This window comes from Rutidosis leptorrhynchoides, chromosome 2, assembly GCF_046630445.1.
Source record: "Rutidosis leptorrhynchoides isolate AG116_Rl617_1_P2 chromosome 2, CSIRO_AGI_Rlap_v1, whole genome shotgun sequence".
Lineage (NCBI taxonomy): Eukaryota > Viridiplantae > Streptophyta > Magnoliopsida > Asterales > Asteraceae > Rutidosis > Rutidosis leptorrhynchoides.
This window is the reverse complement of record NC_092334.1, coordinates 40,136,805-40,152,401: the sequence shown is the minus strand read 5'-3', so window position 1 is coordinate 40,152,401 and position 15,597 is coordinate 40,136,805.

Genomic DNA, 15,597 nt, shown 5'->3' with positions numbered 1-15,597 from the left:
CAATCTCGAAATCAAGCCACATGTAATCAGGAAACTCTCCCAACTCAGACTTATATTCGTAAAAATATTAGATCTCACCGGCTGTTACCGAAGATTCATTTCTGACTTTTCTCGTGTGTTATCGCCAAGAAAAAGCCGTGCGTGAAATGTCCCGTTCTTATTGATTAAAAACGTTCCATATTAATTGATTTCGTTGCGAGGTTTTGACCTCTATATGAGACGTTTTTCAAAGACTGCATTCATTTTTAAACAAACCATAACCTTTATTTCATCAATAAAGGTTTAAAAAGCTTTACGTAGATTATCAAATAATGATAATCTAAAATATCCTGTTTACACACGACCATTACATAATGGTTTACAATACAAATATGTTACAACAAAATAAGTTTCTTGAATGCAGTTTTTACACAATATCATACAAGCATGGACTCCAAATCTTGTCCTTATTTAAGTATGCGACAGCGGAAGCTCTTAATAATCACCTGAGAATAAACATGCTTAAAACGTCAACAAAAATGTTGGTGAGTTATAGGTTTAACCTATATATATCAAATCGTAACAATAGACCACAAGATTTCATATTTCAATACACATCCCATACATAGAGATAAAAATCATTCATATGGTGAACACCTGGTAACCGACAATAACAAGATGCATATATAAGAATATCCCCATCATTCCGGGACACCCTTCGGATATGATATAAATTTCGAAGTACTAAAGCATCCGGTACTTTGGATGGGGTTTGTTAGGCCCAATAGATCTATCTTTAGGATTCGCGTCAATTAGGGTGTCTGTTCCCTAATTCTTAGATTACCAGACTTAATAAAAAGGGGCATATTCGATTTCAATAATTCAACCATAGAATGTAGTTTCACGTACTTGTGTCTATTTTGTAAATCATTTATAAAACCTGCATGTATTCTCATCCCAAAAATATTAGATTTTAAAAGTGGGACTATAACTCACTTTCACAGATTTTTACTTCGTCGGGAAGTAAGACTTGGCCACTGGTTGATTCACGAACCTATAACAATATATACATATATATCAAAGTATGTTCAAAATATATTTACAACACTTTTAATATATTTTGATGTTTTAAGTTTATTAAGTCAGCTGTCCTCGTTAGTAACCTACAACTAGTTGTCCACAGTTAGATGTACAGAAATAAATCGATAAATATTATCTTGAATCAATCCACGACCCAGTGTATACGTATCTCAGTATTGATCACAACTCAAACTATATATATTTTGGAATCAACCTCAACCCTGTATAGCTAACTCCAACATTCACATATAGAGTGTCTATGGTTGTTCCGAAATATATATAGATGTGTCGACATGATAGGTCGAAACATTGTATACGTGTCTATGGTATCTCAAGATTACATAATATATAATACAAGTTGATTAAGTTATGGTTGGAATAGATTTGTTACCAATTTTCACGTAGCTAAAATGAGAAAAATTATCCAATCTTGTTTTACCCATAACTTCTTCATTTTAAATCCGTTTTGAGTGAATCAAATTGCTATGGTTTCATATTGAACTCTATTTTATGAATCTAAACAAAAAAAGTATAGGTTTCTAGTCGGAAAAATAAGTTACAAGTCGTTTTTGTAAAGGTAGTCATTTCAGTCGAAAGAACGACGTCTAGATGACCATTTTAGAAAACATACTTCCACTTTGAGTTTAACCATAATTTTTGGATATAGTTTCATGTTCATAATAAAAATCATTTTCTCAGAATAACAACTTTTAAATCAAAGTTTATCATAGTTTTTAATTAACTAACCCAAAACAGCCCGCGGTGTTACTACGACGGCGTAAATCCGGTTTTACGGTGTTTTTCGTGTTTCCAGGTTTTAAATCATTAAGTTAGCATATCATATAGATATAGAACATGTGTTTAGTTGATTTTAAAAGTCAAGTTAGAAGGATTAACTTTTGTTTGCGAACAAGTTTAGAATTAACTAAACTATGTTCTAGTGATTACAAGTTTAAACCTTCGAAAAAGATAGCTTTATATGTATGAATCGAATGATGTTATGAACATCATTACTACCTTAAGTTCCTTGGATGAACCTACTGGAAAAGAGAAAAATGGATCTAGCTTCAATGGATCCTTGGATGGCTCAAAGTTCTTGAAGCAAAATCATGACACGAAAACAAGTTCAAGTAAGATCATCACTTGAAATAAGATTGTTATAGTTATAGAAATTGAACCAAAGTTTGAATATGATTATTACCTTGTATTAGAATGATAACCTACTGTAAGAAACAAAGATTTCTTGAGGTTGGATGATCACCTTACAAGATTGGAAGTGAGCTAGCAAACTTGAAAGTATTCTTGATTTTATGAAACTAGAACTTTTGGAATTTATGAAGAACACTTAGAACTTGAAGATAGAACTTGAGAGAGTTCAATTAGATGAAGAAAATTGAAGAATGAAAGTGTTTGTAGGTGTTTTTGGTCGTTGGTGTATGGATTAGATATAAAGGATATGTAATTTTGTTTTCATGTAAATAAGTCATGAATGATTACTCATATTTTTGTAATCTTATGAGATATTTCATGCTAGTTGCCAAATGATGGTTCCCACATGTGTTAGGTGACTCACATGGGCTGCTAAGAGCTGATCATTGGAGTGTATATACCAATAGTACATACATCTAAAAGCTGTGTATTGTACGAGTACGAATACGGGTGCATACGAGTAGAATTGTTGATGAAACTGAACGAGAATGTAATTGTAAGCATTTTTGTTAAGTAGAAGTATTTTGATAAGTGTATTGAAGTCTTTCAAAAGTGTATAAATACATATTAAAACACTACATGTATATACATTTTAACTGAGTCGTTAAGTCATCGTTAGTCGTTACATGTAAGTGTTGTTTTGAAACCTTTAGGTTAACGATCTTGTTAAATGTTGTTAACCCAATGTTTATAATATCAAAAGAGATTTTAAATTATTATATTATCATGATATTATGATGTACGAATATCTCTTAATATGATATATATACATTAAATGTCGTTACAACGATAAACGTTACATATATGTCTCGTTTCAAAATCATTAAGTTAGTAGTCTTGTTTTTACATATGTAGTTCATTGTTAATATAATTAATGATATGTTTACTTATCATAATATCATGTTAACTATATATATAACCATATATATGTCATCATATAGTTTTTTTACAAGTTTTAACGTTCGTGAATCACCGGTCAACTTGGGTGGTCAATTGTCTATATGAAACCTATTTCAATTAATCAAGTCTTAACAAGTTTGATTGCTTAACATGTTGGAAACATTTAATCATGTAAACATCAATCTCAATTAATAAATATAAACATGGAAAAGTTCGGGTCACTACAGTACCTACCCGTTAAATAAATTTCGTCCCGAAATTTTAAGCTGTTGAAGGTGTTGACGAATCTTCTGGAAATAGATGCGGGTATTTCTTCTTCATCTGATCTTCACGCTCCCAGGTGAACTCGGGTCCTCTACGAGCATTCCATCGAACCTTAACAATTGGTATCTTGTTTTGCTTAAGTCTTTTAACCTCACGATCCATTATTTCGACGGGTTCTTCGATGAATTGGAGTTTTTCGTTGATTTGGATTTCATCTAACGGAATAGTGAGATCTTCTTTAGCAAAACATTTCTTCAAATTCGAGACGTGGAAAGTGTTATGTACAGCCACGAGTTGTTGAGGTAACTCAAGTCGGTAAGCTACTGGTCCGACACGATCAATAATCTTGAATGGTCCAATATACCTTGGATTTAATTTCCCTCGTTTACCAAATCGAACAACGCCTTTCCAAGGTGAAACTTTAAGCATGACCATCTCTCCAATTTCAAATTCTATATCTTTTCTTTTAATGTCAGCGTAGCTCTTTTGTCGACTTTGGGCGGTTTTCAACCGTTGTTGAATTTGGATGATCTTCTCGGTAGTTTCTTGTATAATCTCTGGACCCGTAATCTGTCTATCCCCCACCTCACTCCAACAAATCGGAGACCTGCACTTTCTACCATAAAGTGCTTCAAACGGCGCCATCTCAATGCTTGAATGGTTGCTGTTGTTGTAGGAAAATTCTGCTAACGGTAGATGTCGATCCCAACTGTTTCCGAAATCAATAACACATGCTCGTAGCATGTCTTCAAGCGTTTGTATCGTCCTTTCGCTCTGCCCATCAGTTTGTGGATGATAGGCAGTACTCATGTCTAGACGAGTTCCTAATGCTTGCTGTAATGTCTGCCAGAATCTTGAAATAAATCTGCCATCCCTATCAGAGATAATAGAGATTGGTATTCCATGTCTGGAGACGACTTCCTTCAAATACAGCCGTGCTAACTTCTCCATCTTGTCATCTTCTCTTATTGGTAGGAAGTGTGCTGATTTGGTGAGACGATCAACTATTACCCAAATAGTATCAAAACCACTTGCAGTCCTTGGCAATTTAGTGATGAAATCCATGGTAATGTTTTCCCATTTCCATTCCGGGATTTCGGGTTGTTGAAGTAGACCTGATGGTTTCTGATGCTCAGCTTTGACCTTAGAACACGTCAAACATTCTCCTACGTATTTAGCAACATCGGCTTTCATACCCGGCCACCAAAAATGTTTCTTGAGATCCTTGTACATCTTCCCCGTTCCAGGATGTATTGAGTATCTGGTTTTATGAGCTTCTCTAAGTACCATTTCTCTCATATCTCCAAATTTTGGTACCCAAATCCTTTCAGCCCTATACCGGGTTCCGTCTTCCCGAATATTAAGATGCTTCTCCGATCCTTTGGGTATTTCATCCTTTAAATTTCCCTCTTTTAAAACTCCTTGTTGCGCCTCCTTTATTTGAGTAGTAATGTTATTATGAATCATTATATTCATAGATTTTACTCGAATGGGTTCTCTATCCTTCCTGCTCAAGGCATCGGCTACCACATTTGCCTTCCCCGGGTGGTAACGAATCTCAAAATCGTAATCATTCAATAATTCAATCCACCTACGCTGCCTCATATTCAGTTGTTTCTGATTAAATATGTGTTGAAGACTTTTGTGGTCGGTATATATAATACTTTTGACCCCATATAAGTAGTGCCTCCAAGTCTTTAATGCAAAAACAACCGCGCCTAATTCCAAATCATGCGTCGTATAATTTTGTTCGTGAATCTTCAATTGTCTAGACGCATAAGCAATCACCTTCGTTCGTTGCATTAATACACAACCGAGACCTTGCTTTGATGCGTCACAATAAATCACAAAATCATCATTCCCTTCAGGCAATGACAATATAGGTGCCGTAGTTAGCTTTTTCTTCAATAACTGAAACGCTTTCTCTTGTTCATCATTCCATTCAAATTTCTTCCCTTTATGCGTTAATGCAGTCAAGGGTTTTGCTATTCTGGAAAAGTCTTGGATGAACCTTCTGTAGTAACCAGCTAGTCCTAAAAACTGGCGTATGTGTTTCGGAGTTTTTGGGGTTTCCCACTTTTCAACAGTTTCTATCTTTGCCGGATCCACCTTAATACCTTCTTTGTTCACTATGTGACCGAGGAATTGAACTTCTTCCAACCAAAATGCACACTTTGAAAACTTAGCGTACAATTCTTCCTTCCTCAATACTTCTAACACCTTTCTCAAATGTTCACCGTGTTCTTGGTCATTCTTTGAGTAAATAAGTATGTCATCAATGAAAACAATGACAAACTTGTCAAGGTATGGTCCACACACTCGGTTCATAAGGTCCATGAACACAGCTGGTGCATTAGTTAAACCAAATGGCATGACCATAAACTCGTAATGACCGTAACGTGTTCTGAAAGCAGTCTTTGGAATATCATCTTCTTTCACCCGCATTTGATGATACCCGGAACGTAAGTCAATCTTTGAATAAACAGACGAGCCTTGTAGTTGATCAAATAAGTCGTCGATTCTCGGTAGTGGGTAGCGGTTCTTGATGGTAAGTTTGTTCAACTCTCGGTAGTCGATACACAACCTGAATGTACCATCTTTCTTCTTGACAAACAAAACAGGAGCTCCCCACGGTGATGTGCTTGGTCGAATGAAACCACGCTCTAAAAGTTCTTGTAATTGGCTTTGCAGTTCTTTCATCTCGCTGGGTGCGAGTCTGTAAGGAGCACGAGCTATTGGTGCAGCTCCTGGTACAAGATCTATTTGAAATTCAACGGATCGATGTGGGGGTAATCCCGGTAATTCTTTCGGAAATACATCGGGAAATTCTTTTGCAATGGGAACATCATTGATGCTCTTTTCTTCAGTTTGTACTTTCTCGACGTGTGCTAGAACAGCATAGCAACCTTTTCTTATTAGTTTTTGTGCCTTCAAATTACTAATAAGATGTAGCTTCGTGTTGCCCTTTTCTCCGTACACCATTAAGGGTTTTCCTTTTTCTCGTATAATGCGAATTGCATTTTTGTAACAAACGATCTCCGCTTTCACTTCTTTCAACCAGTCCATACCGATTATCACATCAAAACTCCCTAACTCTACTGGTATCAAATCAATCTTAAATGTTTCGCTAACCAGTTTAATTTCTCGATTCCGACATATATTATCTGCTGAAATTAATTTACCATTTGCTAATTCGAGTAAAAATTTACTATCCAAAGGCGTCAATGGACAACTTAATTTAGCACAAAAATCTCTACTCATATAGCTTCTATCCGCACCCGAATCAAATAAAACGTAAGCAGATTTATTGTCAATAAGAAACGTACCCGTAACAAGCTCCGGGTCTTCCTGTGCCTCTACCGTATTAATATTGAAAACTCTTCCACGGCCTTGTCCATTCGTGTTCTCCTGGTTCGGGCAATTTCTAATAATGTGGCCTGGTTTTCCACATTTATAACAAACTACATTGGCATAACTTGCTCCGACACTACTTGCTCCGCCATTACTCGTTCCGACACCATTTGTTCCTTTCGTTCTATTAACCCCTGGTCCGTAGACCTCACACTTCGCCGCGCTATGACCATTTCTTTTACACTTGTTGCAAAATTTGGTGCAGAACCCCGAGTGATTCTTTTCACACCTTTGGCATAGTTGCTTCTGATTGTTGTTGTTGTTGCGGTTATTATTGTTGTTGGGATGATTGTTGTAGTTGCTGTTGTTGTTGTTGTTGTTGTTGTTGGGCCGTTTGTTGTAGTTGCGATTGATGTTGCGATTGTTGGGATAATTGTTGCGATTATTGTTGTAATTGCTGTTGTTGTTGTATTGGTGATTCTTATCACCGTTTTCCTCCCACTTTCTTTTGACTTGCTTCACATTGGCCTCTTCAGCAGTCTGTTCTTTAATTCTTTCTTCAATCTGGTTCACTAGTTTGTGAGCCATTCTACATGCCTGTTGTATGGAGGCGGGCTCGTGTGAACTTATATCTTCTTGGATTCTTTCCGGTAATCCTTTCACAAACGCGTCGATCTTCTCTTCCTCATCTTCGAATGCTCCCGGACACAATAGGCACAATTCTGTGAATCGTCTTTCGTACGTGGTAATATCAAATCCTTGGGTTCGTAACCCTCTAAGTTCTGTCTTGAGCTTATTGACCTCGGTTCTGGGACGGTACTTCTCGTTCATCAAGTGCTTGAATGCTGACCACGGTAGTGCGTACGCATCATCTTGTCCCACTTGCTCTAGATAGGCATTCCACCATGTTAACGCAGAACCTGTGAAGGTATGCGTAGCGTACTTCACTTTGTCCTCTTCAGTACACTTACTTATGGCAAACACCGATTCAACCTTCTCGGTCTACCGTTTCAATCCGATCGGTCCTTCGGTTCCATCAAATTCCAAAGGTTTGCAGGCAGTGAATTCTTTGTAGGTGCATCCTACACGATTTCCTGTACTGCTAGATCCAAGGTTATTGTTGGTATGTAGCGCAGCCTGTACTGCGGCTATGTTTGAAGCTAGAAAAGTACGGAATTCCTCTTCATTCATATTCACGGTGTGTCGAGTAGTCGGTGCCATTTCCTTCAAAATAGTTAAATGGAACAAGTTAATCATACAGAATATTAAGAGTAGTTAATAGTATTTCGTAGCATAATATGAACTCATTTATAAAAGCTTTTTCTTCATATTAGCGTTTTATAAGTTTAAATTCGGGTAGTACCTACCCGTTAAGTTCATACTTAGTAGCTAATATACAATTCAACTACTACAATTCTATATGAAAAACTGATTATAATAATATTTCGCGTTCAAACTTTTATACAATATTTTACAAACTTACAATACCGCTTATTTTACATAAAGCATGAAATATAGCACACAATAACTTTGATACAAGATAGTTGTGAAGACAATTCTAGCTAGTACACAAGTCGTTCAGCAAAGGCAATAAAGACACGTAATTCATACGTCCAGAAACAAGTCATGCATTCTGGTTTTACTAGGACTACTTCCCATCCTTGGTCTTGTGCAACATAACCGTTATGGCCGTTGATAAGACAGCGTGTTGTAACGTCATCAAAGGGACGAGGGTTACGTAATGTCCAACAGTCCCGTAATAATCTAAAAACCTCATTTCTTACCCCAATTACCGACTCCGTCACTTGTGGAAACGTTTTGTTTAATAGTTGTAGCCCGATGTTCTTGTTCTCACTTTGGTGAGAAGCGAACATTACTAATCCGTAAGCATAACATGCTTCTTTATGTTGCATGTTAGCCGCTTTTTCTAAATCACGAAGTCCAATATTCGGATATATTGAGTCAAAATAATTTCTTAACCCGTTGCGTAAAATAGCATTTGGGTTCCCCGCAATATATGCGTCAAAGTAAACACATCGTAACTTATGGGTTTCCCAATGTGATATCCCCCATCTTTCAAACGAAAGTCTCTTATAAACCAAGACATTCTTGGAACGTTCTTCGAATGTCTTACAAACTGATCTCGCCTTAAATAGTTGTGCCGAAGAATTCTGGCCGACTCTAGACAAGATTTCATCAATCATGTCTCCGGGTAGGTCTCTTAAAATATTGGGTTGTCTATCCATTTTGTGTTTTTAAACTGTAAAATAGACAAGAGTTAGATTCAAAAAAAAAATACTTATTAATACAAGCAATTTTTACATATATCATAAAGCATAAGAAAACTATATTCCATATATTACACCACACGAATACAACTATCTTATTCCGACTCGCTCGTTTCTTCTTCTTCGGTTTTGGTTCGTTTTGCCAAGTTTCTAGGGATATATGATGTTCCCCTAATACGAGCCGTCGTTGTCCACATTGGTTTAGAAAAACCTGGTGGTTTAGAGGTTCCCGGGTCATTGTTACAACTTAAGGACTTCGGGGGTTGATGATACATATAAAGTTCATCGGGGTTGGAATTAGATTTCTCTATTTTTATGCCCTTTCCCTTATTATTTTCTTTTGCCTTTTTAAATTCAGTTGGGGTAATTTCTATAACATCATCGGAATTCTCGTCGGAATCCGATTCATCGGAGAATTGGTAATCCTCCCAATATTTTGCTTCCTTGGCGGAAACACCATTGACCATAATTAACTTTGGTCGGTTGGTTGAGGATTTTCTTTTACTTAACCGTTTTATTATTTCCCCCACCGGTTCTATTTCTTCATCCGGTTCCGATTCTTCTTCCGGTTCCGATTCTTCTTCCGGTTCCGACTCTTCTTCCGGTTCCTCTTCGGGAACTTGTGAATCAGTCCACAAATCATTCCAATTTACATTTGACTCTTCATTATTATTAGGTGAGTCAATGGGACTTGTTCTAGAGGTAGACATCTATCACATAATATCAAACACGTTAAGAGATTAATATATCACATAATATTCATATGTTAAAAATATATAGTTTCCAACAAAAATGTTAAGCAATCATTTTTAAAGAAAACACGGTCGAAGTCCAGACTCACTAATGCATCCTAACAAACTCGATAAGACACACTAATGCAAATTTTCTGGTTCTCTAAGACCAACGCTCGGATACCAACTGAAATGTCCCGTTCTTATTGATTAAAAACGTTCCATATTAATTGATTTCGTTGCGAGGTTTTGACCTCTATATGAGACGTTTTTCAAAGACTGCATTCATTTTTAAACAAACCATAACCTTTATTTCATCAATAAAGGTTTAAAAAGCTTTACGTAGATTATCAAATAATGATAATCTAAAATATCCTGTTTACACACGACCATTACATAATGGTTTACAATACAAATATGTTACAACAAAATAAGTTTCTTGAATGCAGTTTTTACACAATATCATACAAGCATGGACTCCAAATCTTGTCCTTATTTAAGTATGCGACAGCGGAAGCTCTTAATAATCACCTGAGAATAAACATGCTTAAAACGTCAACAAAAATGTTGGTGAGTTATAGGTTTAACCTATATATATCAAATCGTAACAATAGACCACAAGATTTCATATTTCAATACACATCCCATACATAGAGATAAAAATCATTCATATGGTGAACACCTGGTAACCGACAATAACAAGATGCATATATAAGAATATCCCCATCATTCCGGGACACCCTTCGGATATGATATAAATTTCGAAGTACTAAAGCATCCGGTACTTTGGATGGGGTTTGTTAGGCCCAATAGATCTATCTTTAGGATTCGCGTCAATTAGGGTGTCTGTTCCCTAATTCTTAGATTACCAGACTTAATAAAAAGGGGCATATTCGATTTCGATAATTCAACCATAGAATGTAGTTTCACGTACTTGTGTCTATTTTGTAAATCATTTATAAAACCTGCATGTATTCTCATCCCAAAAATATTAGATTTTAAAAGTGGGACTATAACTCACTTTCACAGATTTTTACTTCGTCGGGAAGTAAGACTTGGCCACTGGTTGATTCACGAACCTATAACAATATATACATATATATCAAAGTATGTTCAAAATATATTTACAACACTTTTAATATATTTTGATGTTTTAAGTTTATTAAGTCAGCTGTCCTCGTTAGTAACCTACAACTAGTTGTCCACAGTTAGATGTACAGAAATAAATCGATAAATATTATCTTAAATCAATCCACGACCCAGTGTATACGTATCTCAGTATTGATCACAACTCAAACTATATATATTTTGGAATCAACCTCAACCCTGTATAGCTAACTCCAACATTCACATATAGAGTGTCTATGGTTGTTCCGAAATATATATAGATGTGTCGACATGATAGGTCGAAACATTGTATACGTGTCTATGGTATCTCAAGATTACATAATATATAATACAAGTTGATTAAGTTATGGTTGGAATAGATTTGTTACCAATTTTCACGTAGCTAAAATGAGAAAAATTATCCAATCTTGTTTTACCCATAACTTCTTCATTTTAAATCCGTTTTGAGTGAATCAAATTGCTATGGTTTCATATTGAACTCTATTTTATGAATCTAAACAAAAAAAGTATAGGTTTCTAGTCGGAAAAATAAGTTACAAGTCGTTTTTGTAAAGGTAGTCATTTCAGTCGAAAGAACGACGTCTAGATGACCATTTTAGAAAACATACTTCCACTTTGAGTTTAACCATAATTTTTGGATATAGTTTCATGTTCATAATAAAAATCATTTTCTCAGAATAACAACTTTTAAATCAAAGTTTATCATAGTTTTTAATTAACTAACCCAAAACAGCCCGCGGTGTTACTACGACGGCGTAAATCCGGTTTTACGGTGTTTTTCGTGTTTCCAGGTTTTAAATCATTAAGTTAGCATATAATATAGATATAGAACATGTGTTTAGTTGATTTTAAAAGTCAAGTTAGAAGGATTAACTTTTGTTTGCCAACAAGTTTAGAATTAACTAAACTATGTTCTAGTGATTACAAGTTTAAACCTTCGAAAAAGATAGCTTTATATGTATGAATCGAATGATGTTATGAACATCATTACTACCTTAAGTTCCTTGGATGAACCTACTGGAAAAGAGAAAAATGGATCTAGCTTCAATGGATCCTTGGATGGCTCAAAGTTCTTGAAGCAAAATCATGACACGAAAACAAGTTCAAGTAAGATCATCACTTGAAATAAGATTGTTATAGTTATAGAAATTGAACCAAAGTTTGAATATGATTATTACCTTGTATTAGAATGATAACCTACTGTAAGAAACAAAGATTTCTTGAGGTTGGATGATCACCTTACAAGATTGGAAGTGAGCTAGCAAACTTGAAAGTATTCTTGATTTTATGAAACTAGAACTTTTGGAATTTATGAAGAACACTTAGAACTTGAAGATAGAACTTGAGAGAGTTCAATTAGATGAAGAAAATTGAAGAATGAAAGTGTTTGTAGGTGTTTTTGGTCGTTGGTGTATGGATTAGATATAAAGGATATGTAATTTTGTTTTCATGTAAATAAGTCATGAATGATTACTCATATTTTTGTAATCTTATGAGATATTTCATGCTAGTTGCCAAATGATGGTTCCCACATGTGTTAGGTGACTCACATGGGCTGCTAAGAGCTGATCATTGGAGTGTATATACCAATAGTACATACATCTAAAAGCTGTGTATTGTACGAGTACGAATACGGGTGCATACGAGTAGAATTGTTGATGAAACTGAACGAGAATGTAATTGTAAGCATTTTTGTTAAGTAGAAGTATTTTGATAAGTGTATTGAAGTCTTTCAAAAGTGTATAAATACATATTAAAACACTACATGTATATACATTTTAACTGAGTCGTTAAGTCATCGTTAGTCGTTACATGTAAGTGTTGTTTTGAAACCTTTAGGTTAACGATCTTGTTAAATGTTGTTAACCCAATGTTTATAATATCAAAAGAGATTTTAAATTATTATATTATCATGATATTATGATGTACGAATATCTCTTAATATGATATATATACATTAAATGTCGTTACAACGATAAACGTTACATATATGTCTCGTTTCAAAATCATTAAGTTAGTAGTCTTGTTTTTACATATGTAGTTCATTGTTAATATAATTAATGATATGTTTACTTATCATAATATCATGTTAACTATATATATAACCATATATATGTCATCATATAGTTTTTTTACAAGTTTTAACGTTCGTGAATCACCGGTCAACTTGGGTGGTCAATTGTCTATATGAAACCTATTTCAATTAATCAAGTCTTAACAAGTTTGATTGCTTAACATGTTGGAAACATTTAATCATGTAAACATCAATCTCAATTAATAAATATAAACATGGAAAAGTTCGGGTCACTACAGTGCGCCTGCGGGCAAAGCGGACAATATTGTGGTTATGTTAAGCTGGGGTGTTACGGAATAGTATCACACGGTGTCACACGACTTTTAAACTCGTTAACTCACTAAGGAAAACTTTAAACCTCTCCGTGTTCGAACCTTGAACGTAATTTTGCATGCAAACATTTCTAGCTAAATTCGTATAGCACATAACGGAACTCAATATGGAAATAATTCTACTTAAACGCCCGAAAGGCATACTCTCTCGACTCGAAATCAACGGAACTGAAATTCGTTATTTTGCACGAAGAATTCGAATACTAAATTGTGGATCCGATCAATTTTCTCATCATCACGTACCACACTACGTACCTCTGTTATTCCACCGTTACCGTCGGATATTACTGGAACTTAAGATAACCCGCAATCCAAGGATACATCACTCTTATTTGACATAACGTCCTTGTGTTTCTGATAATCGGCCAACTACTATTCAACCCCGAACTATACAACTACGTGTACTATCTCGATTTTCTTTCAAACTTCAACTTTTGACAACTAGATGCACAATACGGCAACCTTGAGATGTAAACTCATCCTATTCTAAGACCTCATTTCACTCCTATCTTTATCGCTCGCACTTCCGTTTAAGGAAACTCCTTGTGACATTTCTCCATGGATAGAGAAACTCCTCATATTACCTTAACATTCGACACGAGGGTGAATAGTCCTAACGAACATATTTCGAACCCTAACTGACTTGTTCAAACATATCTTAAGAGATTCTATTCCAGTACGGTGTATCTTCGTCATTTATCCTGTATCGAAATACTCGTTTCACTTCTAGTGTTACAAGAAACCTTGGGAACTCGCTTAGACACATGTACCGCGTATCTCCCACAACTGATGAACCGAGCAAACGTACGATTCAATCTTGGAAAGACATGTTACAGACTGGTATTGTCACCTTTAGTAGTTCCTCTTACAACGACAGCTATCACTCGTATATTAACGCCGAACCTCCGAAACCCTATATGACCGCAAATGTCATACCCCTGTTCATTTAACCAAAGCATGTGGCAAGCAAATCACCGAATCCGAACCCCATCAAGAAACAACAATTGAGATCGTTCAAGTCCGAGAAGGGCTCGAGATGACCCGTAGTCGCCAGAAGAGTTATACCAAACTTAGATGAAAACCTCACAAATCCCAGTGTGTAACCACGTAATATTGAGAACCTGCACCTTGGAAGGGTGTAATCCGTTTCGGGAATCAGGGAAAGTTAAACCCGCAACATGTTAACCCTTTTGAAACCTTGGGGCGTATTGGAACCGCTTCCTACCGTTTAGAACTTCCGACTAAATTAAGTTTCCGTTTACCCTACATTTCGTGTAACAAACTTAGAAACGTGTCCTGCGGAACAGGCACGTGCAATCCTGCTAGATACACCAACTATCGATGACAAACTTCTCTTCATAGGAAAACCAGTTGAAACCGGGGATCGTAAAACCAAACCTTAATACAACGTAAAACCCTGACTATCCAAATTCATGAGAACACTCAAGGACGTACCTACACTTATTCATATCATGAACAACGTAAAGTCTCGAGTAAGAGATATCGACTACTACTTCCAACTAAATTTCGGGACGAAATTTCTTTTGAGGTGTGGATAATGTAACATCCCGCGTTTTTCCGTTAAATTTATTTTAACACCGCCTTTTTTTTTTAAATAATATCTTTCGTCATTTAATTTGGCATCTTTCGTTAACTAACGTTCATAATATCCTCGTTATTTAATTATAAAGTCATCCGTTACTCGAACGTTTTTAAAATATTCGTTGGGTTAATTCCCGCACCCGCTTTGAAACTCGAGGGACCGAGATTGCCAAATGGGCAAACTAGTTGACTAGGTCAACTAGTCAACCCACTTACCACATCCATTCATTTCATCTCCACCTCCCACCTTCATCCTCCTCTTTCTCTCTACTTCCCATTTTTGAACTCAAAACCCTCAAACATAAAATCATCATCTAAATCCGATTGGAGAAGCAAACATCAAAACAAATTACATTTTCGTGATCCTCTCTTCATCCTCTACATTTTGATACCAATATCATCAAGTTTGGGTAACATTTCTAAAACTCTAGATTTCTCTAAATTCGTGTTTTTGACTTGAAATGGTGTTAATTAGTGTCTATGGCTCGTAGGGATGTCGTGTATGTAATTTGTATGCTCGTTCTTCGTGTTTTGAAAATATGACATGAACACCCAAATGGGTCTAGCTTAATCTTGAGTTTTGGTTGCTCAAATGATGTTATAAGATAAAGTGTATGTGTTAAAAGTGTTAGTTACTTCATTAGCTTCGTTTTGATATG